Below are 17710 nucleotides of genomic sequence, written 5' to 3'. Positions count from 1 at the left end.
AAGTACCCATTCCTCCACGCTTAGGTGCCCCATGTTTCAAATGCCCACTTCAGGAGTAGAGTTTAAAGGGCAACAAAATAAAGCATTTTTTCATGCAGCATATACTGGTGTTTGAGTATTTCTTTTCAAATTAATCCTTCCTATGCAATTGCTTGGGTACATCCCATAGTAAAGACTACCATGGAGGACAGAAGACTAGAAAAGCAGCTTATTCTCACCAGTTATTCCTTTTCTTCAAAGTACTTCATGGCAGCCTACATTATACCCACAAATATTTTTCGAAGATTGTGTTTCAGTTAAATTCGGACGAGACACTCAAAACATGGAGGAACGGGAAATGTACTGACATAGGGTGGGCATTGAAGTTATTTCCTGTTTATATTATCAGGAAGTAGTCATGGAAGTCATCTCATCGACACACCAGCAGTCACCATCGGCTCATTAGCCACAAGACCAGCCTTAATAATGGCTGCCATGGAGTACTTTGAAGAAACAGAATTGCTGATAACACTGTACAACAAATTAATACTTTTAATTTGTTTCCTTTCTAAATATAGTCATACATTACTAATTTGAGGTCAAGAAAAACTAAAATGATTTCAGAATGTTTTTACTAGCTCTATATTTTGAGCTACACTACTTGCACTGTATGTACATTAGTAATAATATGAGATATGGTAAGAACTTACCCTTGTTATCTCTATTTCTACGAAGTCCATAGGGTTCCACAGGATACCTTGGGGTATAGGTGTGACGTCAGTCGCAGGGCACCAAAGAGTTAAGCTTTCAGCCTCCCAGGATGCACTAGGTCCCCCTCCTATACCCCGCCCCCGGGCCAAGGCACCTCAGTTAGTTACCAAGCCATAGGCCGGAGGAGGAGAAGGAAGAGAGAGAACAAAGATCTGGACACATACAAGAATCACATTCTCACCAGAGGGAGACGGAAAACCGGTGACCAGAGCAAAGCCCATCTGCAGCACAGGTGCGACAGGGCGGGAGTCCTGTGGAACCCTATGGACTTCGTAGAAATAGAGATAACAAGGGTAAGTTCTTACCATATCTCATATTTTCTACTTCAGGGTCCATAGGGTATCCACAGGATACCTTGGGGATGTCCCAAAGCAGTATCCTTTAAGGGTGGGGACGCTCCTGTGCAGAAAGGAGAATCCGCCGCCCGAAGGAAGCATCCTGAGAGGCGAAGGTGTCAAACCTGTAATACCTCACGAAGGTATGGACAGAAGACCACGTAGCAGCCTTGCAGATCTGAACTGCCGAGGCACCACGTCGAGCTGCCCACGAAGGACCCACAGACCTAGTGGAATGAGCCTTCAGAGAAAGAGGGACCGGTAGGCCTTCATGAAGATAAGCTTCAGAAATAGCCATACGGATCCAGGCTGCCAAAGTTTGCTTTGAAGCAGGCCAACCCTTTTTACGGAAGCCAAAGAGGACAAACAAAGCGTCCGACTTCCTAAACGAAGAAGTGCGGTCAACATAAGTCCTTAAGGCCCGCACAACATCCAAAGAGGCCTCACCCACGGAAAGACCCGGTGAGTTAAAGGCCGGAACAACTATTTCCTCGTTAATATGAAACTGGGAAATAACTTTGGGAAGAAACTCGGGCCGAGTGCGGAGCACTGCCCTGTTCCCATAAAAAACCAAGAAAGGGGGTCTACAAGAAAGAGCCCCTAACTCAGAAACACGTCTGGCCGAAGCAATGGCCAGAAGGAAAACAGTCTTAGCTGTTAGCCATTTAAGATCCACTGAGCCCAGTGGTTCAAACGGCGGTCCTTGGAGAGCCCTCAGGACCACAGCCAAATCCCAGGGCGCCACAGGTGGAACAAAGGGCGGCTGAATGCGGAGAACACCCTGCATAAAGGTGCGCACATCCGGGATTGTAGCAATCCTACGGTGAAACCAGACAGATAGGGCCGAAACCTGTACCTTCAAAGAAGCAAGGCGAAGCCCATGATCTAGTCCCGCTTGCAGGAAGGCGAGAATCCGAGACAGACGAAACTCCCGCGGTGCATAACCTCTCGGTCGACACCACTGGAAGAACGTATGCCACACGCGATGGTATATCCTCGCGGAAGACGGTTTCCGAGCTCGTAACATGGTACGCACCACAGAGCTGGAAAACCCCCGGGACCTCAGCATGGCCGTCTCAACAGCCACGCCGTCAAAGACAGCCGAGTCAGGTCCGGGTGAAGGCAAGGACCCTGAGACAGAAGGTCCGGTCGTAGCGGCAACCGCAGAGGAATGTCCACGGACAGACCCTGAAGGTCTGAGAACCAGTGCCGTCTGGGCCACGCGGGAGCTATCAACAGGAGCGTCCCTCCTTCCTGTTTGAATTTCCGGATTACCCGTGGAAGAAGGGAGACCGGAGGGAACAGGTATGCGAACCGGAACGTCCACCGGACGGACAGAGCATCCACCAGAGACGCCCCTTCGTCTCTTGTGCGAGACCCGTACACCGGCAACTTGTTGTTGTGCCGGGACGCCATGAGGTCGATTTCTGGAAGACCCCACCTGTCCACCAGTAGTTGAAAAACGTCCGGGTGCAGGGACCATTCCCCCGGATGAACGTCCTGGCGACTTAGAAAGTCCGCCTCCCAATTGAGCACTCCCGGGATGAAGACCGCTGATATGGCCGGAAGATTGCACTCCGCCCAAACCAGGATCCGAGAGACCTCTACGAGAGCCGCCCGACTGCGAGTTCCTCCTTGCCTGTTTATGTAGGCCACGGTGGTAGCGTTGTCCGACTGGACCTGCACCGGGCGACCCTGGAGAAACCGCTGTGCCTGCTGGAGAGCATTGAAGACCGCACGGAGTTCCAAGATATTTATTGGAAGCTCCGCTTCTGTCGGCGTCCACCTGCCCTTGAACAAGTGTGGACCCGAAACTGCTCCCCAGCCCCGAAGACTGGCGTCCGTTGTCAACAGGACCCAATTTGGAACCCAGAACGGACGTCCCTTGTTGAGGTGGGTCGTCTGTAACCACCACGTAAGGGACAGGCGAACCTCCTGGGTGAGCACAATCGTCTGGGACTTCAGAGACTGAGTCAGGCCGTTCCACTTGGACAGGATCAGGTGCTGCAGAGGTCTGGAGTGAAACTGGGCGTATTCCACCATGTCGAACACCGACACCATGGAGCCCAGTAACCTCATCGCCGAGTGTAAGGACACCCGGCGGCTGTGCAGACAACTGCGCACCCTTGACTGTAAAGCAGAGATCTTGTCCTCCATCACGAAGATCCTTTGCTGTCCCGAGTCCAATAAGGCTCCAAGATGCAGAATCCTCCGAGACGGGATTAGAGTGGACTTCTGCCAGTTGATTAGCCAGCCGTGCCGTTGCAGCAGTGCAATGGTCAGGTCCAAGTGGCGTAACAGGAGCTCTGGAGATCCTGCCACCAATAACAGGTCGTCCAAATACGGCAACATGCGGACTCCCTGCAGCCGCAGAGAAGCCGCCATGACCGCCATCACCTTGGTGAAAACACGTGGTGCTGTTGCCAGGCCAAAAGGTAACGCCCGAAACTGGAAGTGGTCGCTGCTGATTGCAAACCTGAGGAACTGTTGATGGCGCCAAAGAATAGGGACATGCAGGTAAGCGTCCTGTATGTCCAATGACACCAAGTAGTCCCCAGGTTCCAGCGCCAGAATGATGGACCGTAGGGTCTCCATCCGAAACTTCGGGACCCGCAAAGACTTGTTGAGTGCTTTGAGGTTGAGAATCGGACGATATGACCCATTGGGTTTCTGTACCAAAAATAGATTTGAATAGAAACCCTGGCCCCTCTGGGAGAATGGAACCGCCACTATAACTCCAGCCTGGAGCATAGTGTGCAATACCTTCCGCAGCTCCGTAGCCTTGTTCCGGTCTGATGGGAGACCCGTGGTGAAGAAGCGAGCCGGGGGTCTGTGCCGGAAGGAGAGGGCGTATCCGTGGGAAACCACCTCCAGAACCCAAGTGTCTGTCGTAGTGGTCGACCAACACTGGGCGAACTGTAGCAGGCGGCCTCCCACCCTGGGATCCCCCAAAGGGAGGCCCGGACCGTCAGGCCGCAGGCTTGCCATCTGGCTTGGGGGCCGGACGTCTGGTACTCCATGCCTGCTTCCGGGGCTTGACCGATTTCTTAGGGCCAGCCTGTCGAGGAAACGACTGTGGTTTGGGCCTGCCCTGGGCCCTAGATGACCGAAAGGACGATGGTCCCGAACCAGAAGGAGCAGCGGCCGACGGGAGACAGGCAGATTTGGCTGCCGCCAGCGTGGCCACAATCTTATCCAGATCCGGACCGAAGAGAACTTCTCCGGTAAACGGCAACGCTTCCAGACCTTTCTTGGAATCTGCGTCCGCCTTCCAGGATCGCAGCCACAAGGTGCGACGAGCAGCTACCGCTGCTGAAGAAATTCTAGACACCAGAGTACTAATGTCTAGAGCCGCCTCGTTGATGTAGGTGGCCGAATCACGGAGATTGCCAATCAACTCCGCCTGATCGGCCGGACAGTCGGATTCAAAAGAAGCCTCTAATGAATCCGCCCAGCGCTCCATCGCTCTGGCAACCCAGCAAATGGCCATAGCCGGCCGTGCTGCCCCCCCTGCAAGGGAATAAGCGGACTTCAGGCAGATTTCTACCTTGCGGTCCGTAGCATCCTTAAGGGAGGACATGGATGGCATCGGCAATGTGGCACTACGGACAAGACGGGTCACGTGAGAATCCACCTGTGGAGGGGATTCCCACTTCGCAAAATAATTATCCGCGAACGGATAAGCCACCGCCAGGCGTCTCTGCGGCTGGTATCTTTTGCCAGGTTGTTTCCACGCCTCCTCTAAATGGTCCACCAACTGACCCGAAAGAGGAAAGACTGTGGCATCGCCCTTCACATCTTTGAAAAAGGCATACTTAGATTTAGCCGCTGGGGGAACTTCGTCCTCAATCACCAAGGCTGTGCGGACCGCCCGAATAAGTCCAGGAATATATACTTTGGACTTAGCATCAGCGTCCTTAGTATGGAGAGGTTCCTGATCGTAAGGATCTAGAATCTCCCCATCATCAGACGTCCCTTCGTCATCCTCATAAGGAGCGGACAGAGACGCCACCGGCCTTTTATGAGACCGCATCACAGACTCCCCTTGCAACACATCCGACAAGTGCTGTACAGAACTCGTCAGGGAGTTAACCCACGCTGGCTCCTGAGAACCCGGGAGCGGGGAAATAGGGAGACTGTGGGGTACCACCAATTGTCGTGGGAACCCCTGCATGGGTGATGACACCACAGACTGCTGGGACAAACCCATCGGAGTAAACGCGGGCTGCGGAGCTAACTGGCCCACTAAAGCTGTTAACGCCTGAGCGAAACAAGCCCAGGGCGGCTCCTGTACCGGTGCTGTAACCGTAATAGGCCGCGCCATGGACAAACACTGCCGGCAAAGGCCCTCCGCGCTACCCTCCCCCTCCGCTAACGGTACTTTGCACGTGGTACACTGTAGCCGGAGGGGAAAATCACTTTCAGACATGATGGCACCACGTATGTGACCTCTCTCACCAATTAAGTATTAAATAGGCGAGAGACCACCCTGCAGCACCGCACCGCAAGGGCTTTAGCAGAAAGAACAGGGACAGTAATAAAGCTGACAGTTTAGAGAAGAAAAGATTACAGGCAGCAGCGCTAGCACAGTCACATACAATGCAGAAAAATAACAATTCCTGCACTAACAGCGCTGATCACTCAACTACACAGACACAGGGCCTGGTAGGACACAGCGCTGCATACACAGACCTGACCACAGCGGAGGAGAGGTATGCGGGGGGACCCAGACCACGATGCTTCCGTCCAGCGCTTCCAGCAGCGTTCACCATGCGTTCTGGAGAAGATGGCCGCCGAGGAGCAGAGAGGAGGCTGGCCTGGGGGAGGAGCGCTGCCACAGGACCAGTCGGCAGCATGCAGAGAGGGCTGTGTGCAGCGGGGGAGGCGCCGGCTGTGAGACAGGGAAGGCGCGCTCCCCTGGCATGCATTTAACCCCTGGGACGCCGCAGCGCTACCGCTCTGCTGCGGTCCGCTGTCCCAGGGGGTAGTGGAAGCGCAGGTTGGTCGCCTGGCTCCACGCTGCAGCCAGTCCCCAGGGAGCCCCCTGCCTGGGGACTTAGGACCATGTGATCAGCGGGGACCCACCGCGGGACCCCGCTGCTTACCTCTGTCCCCCTTGAATCCGGCCATGGTCCAGAACATCTGGGGTCACCGCTAGCTGTGACCCCAGACGCCCACCAGCATCCCCGGATCAGTACCGGCGTTCTGGTACCGGCGGGGTGTAGGGAAGACAGCATGGACGTCAGGACTGACTGTCCATGCTGTTCATCCAGATGTGCAGCCACAGCTGCATGAAGAATAAGCTTCAGGGGCTCTAGCCCCCACTCCAACAGGTGCACCCGACTCCGGCCGGGCACCAAACTAAACTGAGGTGCCTTGGCCCAGGGGCGGGGTATAGGAGGGGGACCTAGTGCATCCTGGGAGGCTGAAAGCTTAACTCTTTGGTGCCCTGCGACTGACGTCACACCTATACCCCAAGGTATCCTGTGGATACCCTATGGACCCTGAAGTAGAAATAGTCATAGTGAAAAGCTATTTTAAAATAATGTGATATTTTCTTAATAGAAAATAACAGTTGTTTTAATTCAATCACAAATAAGAACACAAAACGAAACAAAAACATACAGCATCCGAAACAAACATACAGCATACGAAAGTACTATTTAATATAGTGGCCTATTCATGGGGGTGCTTTCTCTTTGCTTGTCACTTGTACTCCTCTTCTGGGGCATCTCTTGTCACTGTCCAACAGTAGTGATTCACCTACCCTGATATCTTTGTTCCACTGCTGAAATGTCTTGGTGGAATCGCTCACTATGCTTGTCACTCAGTGCACCACAGTTATCTTGTGTGGGTAATCCCGTGAATCGCATATATTTGAATAGGGGAGGGGACAAATAACTGATTCATTTAATTGGGTCACTAGGCAACGCCCCCTCTGCGCGGAACGCAGATTGCTGGTAAGATTCTCTCCATTCTGCCCACTTCACTAGGAATACCCCTACATCGTCATAAATGGGCTATATCTTGGAACTCAGGGCCTGATTCAGAGCCGGACGCTATTTGCGGACGCTCGTTCAGAAAAAGGGGCTGGCTATTTAAATTGAGCACTCGCTCTTTGCGGTCTGTTGACGCCTCTATGTCTGAGCGAGCGAGCGAACGAAACATGCGCTTGCTATTTTGTAAACACGGCCCTTGGCCGCTCGCATCATACGTCATCTCCGCTATTTATTAGATTAATCGAGTACATCGAAAGGCTTATGAACTGCTCACTATTCTTGTGGTAGCATTTTCCTACGGCAATCATGCGAGCAGTTCAGGCTAAGTAACAACCAAGTGACGTGGTCGATGACGCTGCTTTGTTAATTATGCACACCTTTAAAACGCCCGTTTTGACCATTTGGCACGCCTGCGTTCGGATCTCCACTCCCAGTTTTCAAGCACCTTCCCCTGTTACCACCCACAAACGCCTCATCCTGTCACTCAAATTAGCAGGCATTCGCTATTTTGCAAACACACGATTTCCGACCGCACTGACTGGTTGGCGCATGAGCAATTACAACCCATACGCATGCGCAGATGTGCGAACATCGCTCAGAGTGAACGAGCAGCCGCTTTTACGAGCGGCTCTGAATCAGGCCCTCAGAGATAACAGGGTTTTAAAAGTCATTCATTCTTTGCATGCTGAAATCAATTAGAAGTAACTATTTTCACATCGGAAACATTTTCATTGCTGTGCAGTGTAATAAGAGTCTTCTATTATCCATTGAATCCTTTTCTGGTATGGCTCACTATGGGACTGTTACCAACCGCGTTTTGGCCTCTTAAATAGTGCCCGGACAGGATGGGTTTAATCCAGTGTTTTCCCAGGCCAGGACAATCAGGCGCGCCGCAGGAAGTAAGGTCATGATTGCATCAGCTGGTTGATTTGTGCTCCTAGGTATTTAAATGCACTTGGATCCATGCTGCCTTGCCGACTATACTGGATTTGTTGTTCCATCGGCTGCTGCATGGTCAGCACGTTACTTACCTATTGCTGGACGCGCTGTCGTCCTGCCACCATCGTGTATCTCTTTACTCCAGACCGGCCGAATCCTGCTCACTCCTGGCGCCTCCTGGTTCCAGTCCAGCTTCTTCGGATCCCTGTGCTGCCATCGCCTCACTAGCCATCACCATCGACTCAGTGGCCGCACCATCGGTCCCTTGACCGAATCATCGGCCTGTTGGCCAGTCCATCGGCTCACTAGCCATCACCATCGGCTCAGTGGCCGCACCATCGGTCCCTTGGCCGTACCATCGGTCTGTAGGCCACGATCATCAGCTCCCTAGTCGCAACATCGGCCTGTTGGCCATCTCATCAACACACCAGCCGTCACCATCGGCTCATTAGCCACAAGACCAGGCCCTCTTAACACTTCTGCTCCAAAGTCTGATCTTCTCAAATTCCAAGTCAATCTGGACTTTTGACGGTTACCGTAAAAGGTATATCTGGAGACCGTAACAAGGACAGAGAGCTAATGGGGCATGTAGTTTGTAGGCAGTTCTGCTGTTTACAGTGAAAATGTCGACGGGAGAATGCTGGCATGTTTGTAATGATAATTAAAGCATTTTAATTGGGTTGGCTTAACTTTAATCATGATACTTTATGATCATGTTTAAAGTCGTAAAGCTGACAGTTAAAATGCTTTCAAAACAACATTACAACACACGGCCCGAGTGTCTGTTCTTATAGATCCGGTTACTGGGACTCTGGTAACCTCAACTACTGACAGCTTAGTTAAATTCCAGAGCTATTACAAAGTTCTCATCAACTTCTCTCCGAGGACAATAATATGAGATATGGTAAGAACTTACCCTTGTTATCTCTATTTCTACGAAGTCCATAGGGTTCCACAGGATACCTTGGGGTATAGGTGTGACGTCAGTCGCAGGGCACCAAAGAGTTAAGCTTTCAGCCTCCCAGGATGCACTAGGTCCCCCTCCTATACCCCGCCCCCGGGCCAAGGCACCTCAGTTAGTTACCAAGCCATAGGCCGGAGGAGGAGAAGGAAGAGAGAGAACAAAGATCTGGACACATACAAGAATCACATTCTCACCAGAGGGAGACGGAAAACCGGTGACCAGAGCAAAGCCCATCTGCAGCACAGGTGCGACAGGGCGGGAGTCCTGTGGAACCCTATGGACTTCGTAGAAATAGAGATAACAAGGGTAAGTTCTTACCATATCTCATATTTTCTACTTCAGGGTCCATAGGGTATCCACAGGATACCTTGGGGATGTCCCAAAGCAGTATCCTTTAAGGGTGGGGACGCTCCTGTGCAGAAAGGAGAATCCACCACCCGAAGGAAGCATCCTGAGATGCTGTAATACCTCACGAAGGTATGGACAGAAGACCACGTAGCAGCCTTGCAGATCTGAACTGCCGAGGCACCACGTCGAGCTGCCCACGAAGGACCCACAGACCTAGTGGAATGAGCCTTCAGAGAAGGAGGGACCGGTAGGCCTTCATGAAGATAAGCTTCAGAAATAGCCATACGGATCCAGGCTGCCAAAGTTTGCTTTGAAGCAGGCCAACCCTTTTTACAGAAGCCATAGAGGACAACAAAGCGTCCGACTTCCTAAACGAAGAAGTGCGGTCAACATAAGTCCTTAAGGCCCGCACAACATCCAAAGAGGCCTCACCCACGGAAAGACCCGGTGAGTTAAAGGCCGGAACAACTATTTCCTCGTTAACATGAAACTGGGAAACAACTTTGGGAAGAAACTCGGGCCGAGTGCGGAGCACTGCCCTGTTCCTATGAAAAACCAAGAAAGGGGGTCTACAAGAAAGAGCCCCTAACTCAGAAACACGTCTGGCTGAAGCAACGGGCAGAAGGAAAACAGTCTTAGCTGTTAGCCATTTAATATCCACTGAGCCCAGTGGTTCAAACGGCGGTCCTTGGAGAGCCCTCAGGACCACAGCCAAATCCCAAGGCGCCACAGGTGGAACAAAGGGCGGCTGAATACGGAGAACACCTTGCATAAAGGTGCGCACATCCGGGATTGTAGCAATCCTACGGTGAAACCAGACAGATAGGGCCGAAACCTGTACCTTCAAAGAAGCAAGGCGAAGCCCATGATCTAGTCCCGCTTGCAGGAAGGCGAGAATCCGAGACAGACGAAACTCCCGCGGTGCATAACCTCTCGGTCGACACCACTGGAAGAACATATGCCACACGCGATGGTATATCCTCGCGGAAGACGGTTTCCGAGCTCGTAACATGGTACGCACCACAGAGCTGGAAAACCCCCAGGACCTCAGCATGGCCGTCTCAACAGCCACGCCGCCAAAGACAGCCGAGTCAGGTCCGGGTGAAGACAAGGACCTTGAGACAGAAGGTCCGGTCGTAGCGGCAACCGCAGAGGACTGTCCATGGACAGACCCTGAAGGTCTGAGAACCAGTGCCGTCTGGGCCACGCGGGAGCTATCAACAGGAGCGTCCCTCCTTCCTGTTTGAATTTCCGGATTACCCGTGGAAGAAGGGAGACCGGAGGGAACAGGTATGCGAACCTGAACGTCCACCGGACGGACAGAGCATCCACCAGAGACGCCCCTTCGTCTCTTGTGCGAGACCCGTACACCGGCAACTAGTTGTTGTGCCGGGGACGCCATGAGGTCGATTTCTGGAAGACCCCACCTGTCCACCAGTAGTTGAAAAACGTCCGGGTGCAGGGACCATTCCCCTGGATGAACGTCCTGGCGACTTAGAAAGTCCGCCTCCCAATTTAGCACTCCCGGGATGAAGACCGCTGATATGGCCGGAAGATTGCGCTCCGCCCAAACCAGGATCCGAGAGACCTCTACGAGAGCCGCCCGACTGCGAGTTCCTCCTTGCCTGTTTATGTAGGCCACGGTGGTAGCATTGTCCGACTGGACCTGCACCGGGTGACCCTGGAGAAACCGCTGTGCCTGCAGGAGAGCATTGAAGACCGCACGGAGTTCCAAGATATTTATTGGAAGCTCCGCTTCTGTCGGTGTCCACCTGCCCTGGAACAAGTGTGGACCCGAAACTGCTCCCCAGCCCCGAAGACTGGCGTCCGTTGTCAACAGGACCCAATTTGGAACCCAGAACGGACGTCCCTTGTTGAGGTGGGTCGTCTTTAACCACCACGCAAGGGACAGGCGAACCTCCGGGGTGAGCACAATCGTCTGGAACTTCAGAGACTGAGGCAGCCCGTTCCACTTGGACAGGATCAGGTGCTGCAGAGGTCTGGAGTGAAACTGGGCGTATTCCACCATGTCGAACACCGACACCATGGAGCCCAGTAACCTCATCGCCGAGTGTAAGGACACCCGGCGGCTGTGCAGACAACTGCGCACCCTTGACTGTAAAGCAGAGATCTTGTCCTCCGTCATGAAGATCCTTTGCTGTCCCGAGTCCAATAAGGCTCCAAGATGCAGAATCCTCCGAGACGGGATTAGAGTGGACTTCTGCCAGTTGATTAGCCAGCCGTGCCGTTGCAGCAGTGCAATGGTCAGGTCCAAGTGGTGTAACAGGAGCTCTGGAGATCCTGCCACCAATAACAGGTCGTCCAAGTACGGCAACATGCGGACTCCTTGCAGCCGCAGAGAAGCCGCCATGACCGCCATCACCTTGGTGAAAACACGTGGTGCTGTTGCCAGGCCAAAAGGTAACGCCCAAAACTGGAAGTGGTCGCTGCTGATTGCAAACCTGAGGAACTGTTGATGGCGCCAAAGAATAGGGACATGCAGGTAAGCGTCCTGTATGTCCAATGACACCAAGTAGTCCCCAGGTTCCAGCGCCAGAATGATGGACCGTAGGGTCTCCATCCGAAACTTCGGGACCCGCAAAGACTTGTTGAGTGCTTTGAGGTTGAGAATCGGACGATATGACCCATTGGGTTTCTGTACCAAAAATAGATTTGAATAGAAACCCTGGCCCCTCTGGGAGAATGGAACCGCCACTATAACTCCAGCCTGGAGCATAGTGTGCAATACCTTCCGCAGCTCCGTAGCCTTGTTCCGGTCTGATGGGAGACCCGTGGTGAAGAAGCGAGCCGGGGGTCTGTGCCGGAAGGAGAGGGCGTATCCGTGGGAAACCACCTCCAGAACCCAAGTGTCTGTCGTAGTGGTTGACCAACACTGGGCGAACTGTAGCAGGCGGCCTCCCACCCTGGGATCCCCCAAAGGGAGGCCCGGACCGTCAGGCCGCAGGCTTGTCATCTGGCTTGGGGGCCGGACGTCTGGTACTCCATGCCTGCTTCCGGGGCTTGACCGATTTCTTAGGGCCAGCCTGTCGAGGAAACGACTGTGGTTTGGGCCTGCCCTGGGCCCTAGATGACCGAAAGGACGATGGTCCCGAACCAGAAGGAGCAGCGGCCGACGGGAGACAGGCAGATTTGGCTGCCGCCAGCGTGGCCACAATCTTATCCAGATCCGGACCGAAGAGAACTTCTCCGGTAAACGGCAACGCTTCCAGACCTTTCTTGGAATCTGCGTCCGCCTTCCAGGATCGCAGCCACAAGGTGCGACGAGCAGCTACCGCTGCTGAAGAAATTCTAGACACCAGAGTACTAATGTCTAGAGCCGCCTCGTTGATGTAGGTGGCCGAATCACGGAGATTGCCAATCAACTCCACCTGATCGGCCGGACAGTCGGATTCAAAAGAAGCCTCTAATGAATCCGCCCAGCGCTCCATCGCTCTGGCAACCCAGCAAATGGCCATAGCCGGCCGTGCTGCCCCCCCTGCAAGGGAATAAGCGGACTTCAGGCAGATTTCTACCTTGCGGTCCGTAGCATCCTTAAGGGAGGACATGGATGGCATCGGCAATGTGGCACTACGGACAAGACGGGTCACGTGAGAATCCACCTGTGGAGGGGATTCCCACTTCGCAAAATAATTATCCGCGAACGGATAAGCCACCGCCAGGCGTCTCTGCGGCTGGTATCTTTTGCCAGGTTGTTTCCACGCCTCCTCTAAATGGTCCACCAACTGACCCGAAAGAGGAAAGACTGTGGCATCGCCCTTCACATCTTTGAAAAAGGCATACTTAGATTTAGCCGCTGGGGGAACTTCGTCCTCAATCACCAAGGCTGTGCGGACCGCCCGAATAAGTCCAGGAATATATACTTTGGACTTAGCATCAGCGTCCTTAGTATGGAGAGGTTCCTGATCGTAAGGATCTAGAATCTCCCCATCATCAGACGTCCCTTCGTCATCCTCATAAGGAGCGGACAGAGACGCCACCGGCCTTTTATGAGACCGCATCACAGACTCCCCTTGCAACACATCCGACAAGTGCTGTACAGAACTCGTCAGGGAGTTAACCCACACTGGCTCCTGAGAACCCGGGAGCGGGGAAATAGGGAGACTGTGGGGTACCACCAATTGTCGTGGGAACCCCTGCATGGGTGACGACACCACAGACTGCTGGGACAAACCCATCGGAGTAAACGCGGGCTGCGGAGCTAACTGGCCCACTAAAGCTGTTAATGCCTGAGCGAAACAAGCCCAGGGCGGCTCCTGTACCGGTGCTGTAACCGTAATAGGCCGCGCCATGGACAAACACTGCCGGCAAAGGCCCTCCGCGCTACCCTCCCCCTCCGCTAACGGTACTTTGCACGTGGTACACTGTAGCCGAAGGGGAAAATCACTTTCAGACATGATGGCACCACGTATGTGACCTCTCTCACCAATTAAGTATTAAATAGGCGAGAGACCACCCTGCAGCACCGCACCGCAAGGGCTTTAGCAGAAAGAACAGGGACAGTAATAAAGCTGACAGTTTAGAGAAGAAAAGATTACAGGCAGCAGCGCTAGCACAGTCACATACAATGCAGAAAAATAACAATTCCTGCACTAACAGCGCTGATCACTCAACTACACAGACACAGGGCCTGGTAGGACACAGCGCTGCATACACAGACCTGACCACAGTGGAGGAGAGGTATGCGGGGGGACCCAGACCACGATGCTTCCGTCCAGCGCTTCCAGCAGCGTTCACCATGCGTTCTGGAGAAGATGGCCGCCGAGGAGCAGAGAGGAGGCTGGCCTGGGGGAGGAGCGCTGCCACAGGACCAGTCGGCAGCATGCAGAGAGGGCTGTGTGCAGCGGGGGAGGCGCCGGCTGTGAGACAGGGAAGGCGCGCTCCCCTGGCATGCATTTAACCCCTGGGACGCCGCAGCGCTACCGCTCTGCTGCGGTCCGCTGTCCCAGGGGGTAGTGGAAGCGCAGGTTGGTCGCCTGGCTCCACGCTGCAGCCAGTCCCCAGGGAGCCCCCTGCCTGGGGACTTAGGACCATGTGATCAGCGGGGACCCACTGCGGGACCCCGCTGCTTACCTCTGTCCCCCTTGAATCCGGCCATGGTCCGGAGCATCTGGGGTCACCGCTAGCTGTGACCCCAGACGCCCACCAGCATCCCCGGATCAGTACCGGCGTTCTGGTACCGGCGGGGTGTAGGGAAGACAGCATGGACGTCAGGACTGACTGTCCATGCTGTTCATCCAGTTGTGCAGCCACAGCTGCATGAAGAATAAGCTTCAGGGGCTCTTCTAGCCCCCACTCCAACAGGTGCACCCGACTCCGGCCGGGCACCAAACTAAACTGAGGTGCCTTGGCCCGGGGGCGGGGTATAGGAGGGGGACCTAGTGCATCCTGGGAGGCTGAAAGCTTAACTCTTTGGTGCCCTGCGACTGACATCACACCTATACCCCAAGGTATCCTGTGGATACCCTATGGACCCTGAAGTAGAAATAACAATTCCTGCACTAACAGCGCTGATCACTCAACTACACAGACACAGGGCCTGGTAGGACACAGCGCTGCATACACAGACCTGAGCCACAGCGGAGGAGAGGTATGCGGGGGGACCCAGACCACGATGCTTCCTTCCAGACTTCCAGCAGCGTTCACCATGCGTTGCAGAGAAGATGGCCGCCGAGGAGCAGAGAGAAGCTGGCCTGGGGGAGGAGCGCTGACACAGGACCAGTCAGCACAGTGCAGAGAGGGCTGTGTGCAGCGGGGGAGGCGCCGGCTGTGAGACAGGGAAGGCGCGCTCCCCTGGCATGCATTTAACCCCTGGGACGCCGCAGCGCTACCGCTCTGCTGCGGTCCGCTGTCCCAGGGGGTAGTGGAAGCGCAGGTTGGTCGCCTGGCTCCACGCTGCAGCCAGTCCCCAGGGAGCCCCCTGCCTGGGGACTTAGGACCATGTGATCAGCGGGGACCCACCGCGGGACCCCGCTGCTTACCTCTGTCCCCCTTGAATCCGGCCATGGTCCGAAGCATCTGGGGTCACCGCTAGCTGTGACCCCAGACGCCCACCAGCATCCCCGGATCAGTACCGGCGTTCTGGTACCGGCGGGGTGTAGGGAAGACAGCATGGACGTCAGGACTGACTGTCCATGCTGTTCATCCAGATGTGCAGCCACAGCTGCATGAAGAAAAAGCTTCAGGGGCTCTTCTAGCCCCCACTCCAACAGGTGCACCCGACTCCGGCCGGGCACCAAACTAAACTGAGGTGCCTTGGCTCGGGGGCGGGGTATAGGAGGGGGACCCAGTGCATCCTGGGAGGCTGAAAGCTTAACTCTTTGGTGCCCTGCGACTGACGTCACACCTATACCCCAAGGTATCCTGTGGATACCCTATGGACCCTGAAGTAGAAATACCTTTACTATACACAGACAATGGGATATCTTGAATGGGGACATCAGAGTCTAAGGTTTCTCAGGGTATCTAAACACAAGTCCCCGGGCCCTGATGGCTTCAGTGGTGACCATTATTAAATGTTATCCCCTATTACCACCCAATTCTTTACTTCTCTTTTTCAGTCTCTTCTTAAAAGGACAGTCTATCTTTTCACCAATTTAATAAACCTTGTACCATCTTTATTCCTAAATTACTATGCCCTGGCGAACATTTCGCCAATTTGAACCCAGAACATATGTACGGAAAATGCTTTGCTAGGCAATGGCTAGCGCATATGTTAATACGATGGAATTGAGTAATAAAAGTTGTGTGTGAAACATAACCAGCTTAGCCACAACCTTTCATGGTTTTTGGGGATTTTTTATTATTGTAACATTTCGCCAATTTGTACGATGATATATTTGGCCATGGACTCTGAAGCAAGTTTCCAGTGGGTATTGCAAGTTGAGACCCTACAGATGCAAACGATAATGCACTATTACTCCGCCTCACAGTCTCCTGCCAATGAGTGGCTGCTGTCAGATCTCGTGGAAAGCAGGGAAAAGAGGTGTTGCTTTTGAGGTGCAAACCCGGTGCCGATTTGCTGGAGTTGCGAGCCTGGAATTGACGTGTTGGAGAAAGTATGTGAGGGAAAAGCGCTCCCTACGGCAGTAGCCGCACGTGTTGTGCTGCTCGCACGCCCTCCCTCATTATGTAATAACTACATCACGCAGCCAGGTGGCCAATCAGGAGCCGAACTGGGCAGAGCGTAAACAGTTTCCACACATGGCTAGGGCGCAGAGTCCATGTTAGAGCACAGACCACCAGTAGTGCGCAAGAACAGCAGCCGGCAGCGGTCACCCCTATCCCGCTTCCCCCGGGTCACTGTGCCGGCTCTGTGTTCTGGTAGTTTCGTTGTTATTTTAAGGTTAGCTATACCAAAGCATTTATTATGGTATTTGTCGATTTTTTTTTTCCCCATCAAGTTTTACAGATTTATTCCAAATTCTGTAATTTATTGCTGATTGAAATCCGTTGCAAAAAGAATCGCATTCATAGCTTAGTCTTTAAGATATTAAAAAAAAGAGGAGTTCCGAACAAAAGGACTAAGCAAAATTATATATATATATATATATAAATAATTGGGGAAAATTTCTGAACTTGTCTCCACATACAGACCCTGAACACGTTTAAATCATGACTTCAAAATACTGGCTAAGGTGATTGAAAACCGCCTTCAATCTATTCTCAGGCAGCTTCTCACTCAAAACCAACTATGCTTTACGCATGGTAGATTCTCTGTGTTCTGATGACCTTGGCTGCTCTTGTGGCATCGTCCCAGATGCCCCGTCTGAAGCTTGATATGCTCCTTAATTTGGATGCAGAAAAGGCGTTCGATATGGTGTCCTTGAAACACCTGCAGAGAGCTGCGAGCCTTAGGTCCGATGTTTTCCTAGTATATTAACTTTATCTATACTAACCCAATTACACATTTGCTTATCAATAGCCATTGATATAACAAAGTCTAGGGGCACCAGACAGGGCTGTCCTCTGTCATTGCTTCTATTCATCCTGGCACTGGTCCCCTTAATCTGAACATTACAGGCCTATGATGACTTTAAGGGCATTTCTGTAGGAGGTCATATGGTTAAACATATGGCCCTTGCTGCAGATCTTCTTTTATAGATTTCTGACCCCCAGCTTTCACAGCAGACAATACTGGATAAGATTGAGGAGTTTGGGGTTGTTTCAGGTTTCAGTACCAATCACTACAAATCTGTGGCAATGCATTTAGCCTGTGTAATTAAGCCATCCTAGGCTAGTCGTTTTAATCTGTCCAGGGCGGTCAAGTTCCTTAAGTATGTGAGAATTCAATTTCCTAAGCAGATATGCTATTTATATGACCTTAATTTGCAACACCTTCTTAAGGACTCCTTGGC

General features: G+C 53.0%; 1 protein-coding gene across 1 annotated transcript in view; it reads right to left on the bottom strand.

Moving 5' to 3' along the window:
- Positions 1–17710, bottom strand: part of TDRD5 (tudor domain containing 5) — a 113929-nt gene that overhangs the window by 85358 nt on the left and 10861 nt on the right. The gene's annotated exons all lie outside the window — the stretch shown is intronic.

This window comes from Taudactylus pleione, unplaced genomic scaffold (assembly GCF_031769625.1).
Source record: "Taudactylus pleione unplaced genomic scaffold, aTauple2 ptg000421l, whole genome shotgun sequence".
In the NCBI taxonomy this organism is placed as follows: Eukaryota; Metazoa; Chordata; class Amphibia; order Anura; family Myobatrachidae; genus Taudactylus; species Taudactylus pleione.
This window is presented reverse-complemented; position numbering and strand designations above follow the sequence as displayed.